This window comes from Muntiacus reevesi, chromosome 7 (assembly GCF_963930625.1).
Source record: "Muntiacus reevesi chromosome 7, mMunRee1.1, whole genome shotgun sequence".
In the NCBI taxonomy this organism is placed as follows: Eukaryota; Metazoa; Chordata; class Mammalia; order Artiodactyla; family Cervidae; genus Muntiacus; species Muntiacus reevesi.
Genome location: NC_089255.1, coordinates 43603994 through 43610369, shown reverse-complemented (window position 1 = coordinate 43610369; position 6376 = coordinate 43603994). Strand labels below are relative to the sequence as shown.

At 49.5% G+C, this 6376-nt stretch overlaps 1 non-coding gene across 1 annotated transcript; it reads left to right on the top strand.

Annotated features, from left to right (window-relative positions):
• Positions 1-5583: 5583 nt before the first annotated feature.
• TRNAG-UCC (transfer RNA glycine (anticodon UCC)) lies at positions 5584-5656 on the top strand. Its single transcript has one exon. It is a non-coding gene; the product is annotated as a tRNA-Gly (tRNA).
• The last annotated feature ends 720 nt before the right edge of the window (positions 5657-6376 follow it).

Below are 6376 nucleotides of genomic sequence, written 5' to 3'. Positions count from 1 at the left end.
AACTCTTCCAGGGTCCCCTTCTCATAGGCCAGGCTGGGGGGGCTCACCTTCTCACAGTGCTCCATCTTCGCTAAGCTTGATCTGATCTTGCAGTCTGACCCCTTCTATCCAACATGTTTGTACAGCCTGAGGGCTAAGTACCATAGGGAACAGTACTTTTCAGTTTTTAAAAAGTTTATTTGGAAACAATTTCAAACACAGAGAAACATGGCAAGAGTAAGTACAGTACAAAGAACACCTGTATACTCAGGTTGACCTGTTGGCTTATCTTTTGAGTGTCTTTTTTCTGTTACAGACATACAGTTCTTTTTTGGAGTCTTTGGAGAATTAGTTATCATGGCCCATTTCCTCTAAATACTTCAGTGTGTATTTCCTAAAAATAAACATATTCTGTTATTAATCATAGTACAGTTAGCAACTTCAGGAAATTTAACATGGATAGAATACCATTCATATTCTGGTTTTATCATTAGACCCATTAATATCCTTTAATCATATGTTGCCTCCAGGGTAGGGTTGAATATTGCATAAATGTCCCTTTAAGTCTTCTTTAATCTGAAATGTTTTCACAGCTTCTATTTTTCATGATGTGGGTATTTTTGAAGAATACAGTCCTCCCCTTTTTAGTAGAATAGTCCTTATTTGGGGTGTGTTGCGGTTTCCTCATACATCAAGTTAGATCAAGGTCATAGAGTCTCAGCTAGGAGAACTGCACAGGTGATGTTAGGTCCTTCTCAGGACATCATATCTGGAGACAATCTCCATCTGCCCTTCACTGATAATGTGATCTACCAAAGTGTGATCACCCAAAGTATGATCTACAAATTTTTCTACTGTATAGTTACATACTTTTCTCTTGTAACTAATAAGCAATCTGGGAGACATTTAGAGACCATGCACAGGACTTCCCTGGTGGTCCAGTGGTAAAGACTTGGTGCTTCCATTGCTGGGGCCACTGGTTCGATCCTGGTCAGGGAAATAAGATCCCGCGTGCCGCATAGTGCGGCCTAAAAAAAAAAAAATGACCATTCATAAATGTGTTGTATCTCATCAAAATTTCCCTCTAGATCTAGTCTCCACTGATGATTCTTGCCTGAACAGGTATATCCTATGATGGTTCAAAATTATTCCAGCTGTCATTTTAACTTCAGAGCCTGGTCCTTGGGGTGAGCCTGGGACTCACCTGATGCCTGTGGCATCCCTGACACATCTCAGCAGGACCCAGAGCTTTGCTGATTGCTCTTTAGAAACCCCTGGGCCAGCAGACAGCTCCAAGTCAAGCGACCAAGTCAAGTCAAGCTGCTGGCAAGGTGTCGAGTCCCACCAGGGACCTCAGTGAAGCTCAGCCTCAGGAGGCCTCAGTTTCCTCCCTCACAAAGGGGATCACAGTGCCACCCGCTCCTGATGTGGGAAAGCACCGCAAGTTGTTCCCCAAAGGCCGGCTCCCTTCCTTATCTGTGAGGGCTGCTGAACAGGCCTGGTGGTCAGCACAACAGGAAGCACCTGACCCGGGACTTACTGACTGTTCTCTGACCTTCGTGTTATCCCTCAGGAATTCCCCTGCCACTGGCCTGACGTGTGTCCACCATACCAAGTGGGTGGCCTGCAGAAGCGGGGGGACCCCAAGCAAATCAGTTCACTTCATCTGCGAGGGAGGTGAGGGAGAGAAGTCCCTTTACTGACGGGGGTGTGCCCCCATCCTGGCCCAGGAACAAGGTCTCCTCCTGAGGGCCGCCTTGAAGGGAGCGGCTGCTGGGAAGGTGTCAGTGGCCAGCCAGCCGCAAGACTGAGGAAGGATGTGGTGAGAACTTTCTTTCCTCCTGGCCCTGGGGGCAGGAGGCCTGTGCAGAGAAGCGGAGCCTTTTTCTTCTAAATACGAGTCCTGGTATCTCTGGTCTGAAGGCCTGTGGGGTTGCAAACCACAGATGGCTGCCTTCAAGCAGGACTCAGGACAGAGGGGGAGGATCAGGTGGGGAAGGGGACATCCAGAGTGCCTGTGCCTCTGGTCCCACCTGAGCCCGAGCCCTGGAACCTCCCTGTGTCTTTCTGGAGCCACCATAGTTTGTGTCCCCCCAATCTTGTGTTCCTGCCTCCCCACCTTCCCAAACCCTCTCTCCTATCCCAGACAGGAGGCAAGTCAGAGACATGAGGCAGGGCTGTCAGAAAAAAAAGACCTCATGAACTCACTCAAGTGAAGGTTTCTGAGACATTACCAGGAGGCTCTGTGGGGGTACATGGAGGGTGGAGAGGTCATGGTAGAATTCTGGCCTGTTGTCATAATTTTATTAAGAAACAAAGTTCCTGGAGGAAGTAGCAGGGTGTAAGTAGAAAAATATGACTTTAGATTTAGAGGCAGACACATCTAGATTCAAATTCTGGCCATGAATGAATTTACCTTAGGTAAAGCCATTTACCTTAGGTAAAATGTGCCTCTGTTTTTCCTGTTTGTCAAATGGGCTAATCTCCCTCTTCACAGGATTATTGTGGAACACGTAGCCCATGGTCTGCCTCACAGAAAACGAGGTTAATAAACTCCAGCAGCCCAGCCTCACAGAGCCCCTGCTGATTGGCAGGCCTGTTCTGGTCTCTCACTGTCACCAGTGGCCTCATGAGGAAGATTTCTGTTCAGTCCATTTACAGGTTAGGAAACTGAGACTTAACTTGCCTAGGAGACCACAAGTTAAGCATCGGGACCTGGGATTCCACACCCTAGGTTCTGGGCCTGGGGTGACAATCAACTGCTTCCTGTTTCTTCTCTGGAGAGTCTGTGACTGCCGATGGATGCTCAGCCCAGGGAAATTCTGGCCAACCTGGGACATCCCCACCTTTCCTGGCCCCCAAAGGATACCCCAAGACTGGTCTGGCTATCTACCAGCCAGCCAGGGCCCAAGGGAGAGGCTCGGGAGGCCCTTCCCTTATAAGGACAGCAGCTCGGCCGTGATGAAACTTCTGGGCCTCCCAGCTGGGTGGGCGGGGGAAGGGAAATGACAGGCTCCAGCAGCTACAGCTGAAAGCCTGAGCCTCCGCAGGAACTCGCCCACGAGCCTCCCCTGTCCCCTTCCTGTGGCGACTCTCAGTGGGGCTTTCCAGAGGGTCCCACTGGCCAGAGTGGGGAGGAGGAGCCAGGGCCTGGGAACCCAAGGCGGGCGGTGGCCCACGGAGGGAAGATGCGTAAACAGGCCAAGAGAGGGGACAGGACCCTTGTAGGTCCTGCAGGAAGCATGCAGTCTGGACTCCAGGTTGGCCAGGCAGGGCCATGCGAGAGGGAGGAGACTGAGGAGAGGCTCTTGGGGAAGTCTCTCTCTCCCTTTAGACCTCTAAGGTCTAGTCATAAAGGGGTGGGGACCTGGATGGGGGATGGTCAGCTTGCAGCAAGACCTTCCCCTCCCCTTTCCTTAGCTGTGTCCCTAGTGGCCTGCCCTTCCCAACAAAACTTATCAGTCCAGATCCATCTGGGCAACTAGTTGAAGAATCATAGGTTATCAGGACTGATATGGATCCTTGCAACCATTTAGTCCCTCCTGCTGGTTTTAGAGTGTGGGAACTAAGAGCTTGGAGGAAGAATCTGAACAACTTGCCCATCTATTTTGTTTAAAATATATATGTACATATATAATATACATACATACATACATACATATATTAATGTGTATGTATATATGTGTATGGGGCTTCCCTTGTAGCTCAGACAGTAAAGAATCTGCCTGCAATGCACAAGACCTGGGTTTGATTCCTGGATTGGGACGATCCCCTGGAGAAGGGAATGGTTACCCACTCCAGTATTCTTGCCTGGAAAATGCCATGAATAGAGGAGCCTGGCAGTCTACACTCCATGGGGTCACAAAGGTCAGACACAACAGAACAGTTGCTTGTTCATATATGTTTATGTTTGTAAGTGCTTTTTCTTGGTTTACTATTTAAAGTTACTTTTCAAGAAATCTCAACTTGTTAGTTGAAGAAAAGGACAAAGCGCTTTTTCTGCACCCAGGTCTGGTTAGCTCTGGGTATTGGTGCTTCACTGGAGACCTCTGAGCTTGGCAGTGGGGGTGAGGCAAGATCCTAATGAAGAACCAAGTGTGGCAGATGGAGAATCAGTCTCTGACACTGCTCTGCATAAGCTGTGTGACCTGAAGCAGCTGCAGCCTCTCTGAATCTCAGTCTCATCTCTTCCGGAAGGGTGATCTTGAGGATAAAATGAGATTATTTCCATAAAGCATTTAGCTTAGGCCCTGGCACAGAGTAAGGGCTTAGTAAATGGGTGACGTTACTGTTTTGGACACCTATGCCTTGCCAACATTACATTAGGTGCTGTGGATTCCAAGCACAATAAAATGAGACAGACACCCTGACTCAGTGAACGCAGTGGGATCAGCCCTGAGATAGAGGGGCAAGTTTCTGCAGTAGCGTAGAGGCTACTTTTGCTGGCGAAATCAGGCAAGGGCTCACGGAGGAGGTGACCTTTGCTTGGGCCTTGAAGGAGGAGTAAGAGTTTACAAATGAGTTGAGGAGAGCATTGGAGAGGGAATCACAGCATATTACTAAAACTGGGGCAAATTCTGCGTAGTATCCTATGGAAGGGGGTGCTGAGGGAAGGGTAAGGGGATGTGAAATGAGGTGGCAGGAGGCAGGGGGTCGCGATGTTTCCCAGAAAGCTTGAACTTGGTCCTAGTGACTAAAGGGAGTCATGGGATAGTTCTCAAGAGGGTCGGGACAGGCCGGGTGGGGACTGGAGGCAGGGAGACCAGTTAGGAGATGGTTGCAATGAACCAGATGTGGAGAGGTCAGGGGCTGAGCTGGGACACTTGCTCCTGAGGTAGAATGAAGGAATAGATCCTTTTTATTACAGGAAGCAGAATGGGGGATTTGGGGTCTTGTGGGTACAAGAGAGATGGAGTAGGGGGAGGGGAATGAGATGACTCGGGGTCAGGGCTGGGAGTGTGGAGGTGCCCTTTCCTAAGACAGGGAGCATGGGGGAGGGACAGCTTGGAGAGAGGATGGCTACTGTGTGGAATTGTCCAGTGAACTACCAGGACTGGGCTGGGGCAAATCTGAAGTTCACAGACATGCGGACAGTGGGTGATTGAAGCCACAAATATGGCAGAGTTATGTATGTTACGATGACTGTGACTGACAAAAGGCCGTGTTATCAGGAGAGTTCATCAGAGGCTATATAATCAGCTCTGGAGAGACAGCCAAGATAGCAGGGACTCAAGTTTATTTCTCTGTGAGTTAAGTCCAGCGGGAGAGTCCCTCTCCACCACAGCATCTCCACGGACATCCAGGACCTGGCATTTCTTCCTTACCATGTGTTTTTCCATATTAACCCTTGATGACCTCTTCATAACCCATGAGTGACACTGCTCTGGTCACCACACTTGCATTCTAACCAGTGGGAATGGAGGAGTCATAAGGACACACACCGTCCCTTTAAAGACAGTTCTGGAAGTTGCACTTCTGCCTATCTCTCCTTGGCCAGATCTTAGCCACGTGGCTACACATAACTGCAGTGGTGGTCTTGCTCCTTGATCTTTGATCCTGGTGACTACATGTCAGCTGAAAATCAAAAGTCTTATTACGAGGACTTCCCTGGTGGTCCAGTGGTTAAGACACTACACTTCCACTGTAAGGGGCATAGGTTCAATCCCTGGTCAGGGAAGATCCCACATTCCTCGTGCATGTGTGTATGCTAAGTCGCTCCAGTTGTGTCCAACTCTTTGCGACCCCAAGGACTGTGTAGCCCACCAGACTCCTTGGTCCATGAGATTCTTCAGGCAAAAATACTGGAGTGGGTTGTTGTTTCCTCCTCCAGGGGATCTTCCCAACCCAGGGATTGAACCCGCGTCTCTTATGTTTCCTGCATTGGCAGGCGGGTTCTTTACCACTGAGCCACAAGTGCAGCCAAAAAATCTTATTACCAAAGATAGGAAGAGTGTATCTAGAGCAGTGCTTTTCAACTGGGGACCCTGTTGCCCTCCAGGGGACATTCAGCAGAGCTTGGAGATATTTTTGTTTGCTCCAACTGGGAGGGGTGCTACTGGCAACCAATGAATAGAGACCAGGGACTCTGTCAAACATATTACAATGCCCAGCACAGCCCCCCTCCCCACACCCCCCCAACAATATCTGGCTGAAAATGTCGGTGGTGCTGAGGTTCAGAAACCCTGACCTTGGCAGACAGTTTATAGTTCCACTGCCACGACCAGAAAAGTATGTGCAGAGTGAGCGCTCACTGGTGAGCTGGCAAGAGAGCTGTCCCCAGTAGGCCACATATCAGGTGGGGTCCAAGTGCTCAGACCTAGGCTCGGGGATTTTTCAATCTACCCCAGCTTGGAGGAGCTTCTGCCCTCTTACAAAAGCCAAGAGAGTTTCATTTGTG